Genomic DNA, 892 nt, shown 5'->3' with positions numbered 1-892 from the left:
GAGGTGCGAGTTGAAAGTCCGTCGGACAGGGGCCTGCTCCTGACGTTCTCAGTTTACCTGCACTACCCGTTTGGGCTTACCAGGTCTGTCCAGAGTCTGCCCCCACCCCCTAACCCAACTCACCACCAGATGGTGATCAGTTGACAGCTCTGTCCCTCTCTTCACCCGATCGTCCAAAACATACGGCCTCAGATCAAATGAAACGATTATAAAATCGATCATTGACCTTTGGCCTAGGGTGCTCTGGTACCATGTACACTTATGAGCATCCCTATGTTCGAACATGGTATTTGTGATGGACAATCCATGACTTGCACAGAAGTCCAACAACAGACAACCACTCTGGTTCAGATCGGGGTGGCTGTTCCTCCCAATCACGCCTCTCCAAGTATCTCCATCATTGCCCACGTGTGCGTTAAGTCCCCACAGAACTATGGAGTCCCCTACTGGAGCCCCATACAGGACTCCATCAAGGTCTCCAAGAAGGCCAAATACTCCGAACTCTTGTTTGGTGCATACCACACAACAACAGTCAAGGTTTTCCCCCCCACACCCCAGCGTAGGGAGGCGACCCTCTCGCACGGGGTAAACTCCAACGCAGCGGCGCTCAGCCGGCTTGTGAGTATCCCCACACCCGCCCGGCGCCTCACACATGGCAACTCCGAGTAGACACAGATCCAACCCCTATCCATGAGTAACTGTTCCAGAACCGAGACTGTGCGTAGAGGTAAGCCCCACCAGATCTAGATGGTAGCGCTCCACCTCCCGCACAAGTCCCGGCTCCTTCCCCCACAGAGAGGTGACATTCCACATCCCCAGAGCCAGCCTCTGCCGCCCGGGTCTGGTCTGTCGAAGCCCCTGACCTTTGCTGCCACCCATGTGACAGCGCACC

General features: G+C 55.6%; 1 protein-coding gene across 1 annotated transcript in view; it reads right to left on the bottom strand.

The window, feature by feature from the left end:
* necab2 (N-terminal EF-hand calcium binding protein 2) overlaps nucleotides 1–892 on the bottom strand; it is a 219,507-nt gene that overhangs the window by 79,866 nt on the left and 138,749 nt on the right. The gene's annotated exons all lie outside the window — the stretch shown is intronic.

Source organism: Etheostoma spectabile, chromosome 8 (assembly GCF_008692095.1).
Source record: "Etheostoma spectabile isolate EspeVRDwgs_2016 chromosome 8, UIUC_Espe_1.0, whole genome shotgun sequence".
In the NCBI taxonomy this organism is placed as follows: Eukaryota; Metazoa; Chordata; class Actinopteri; order Perciformes; family Percidae; genus Etheostoma; species Etheostoma spectabile.
This window is presented reverse-complemented; position numbering and strand designations above follow the sequence as displayed.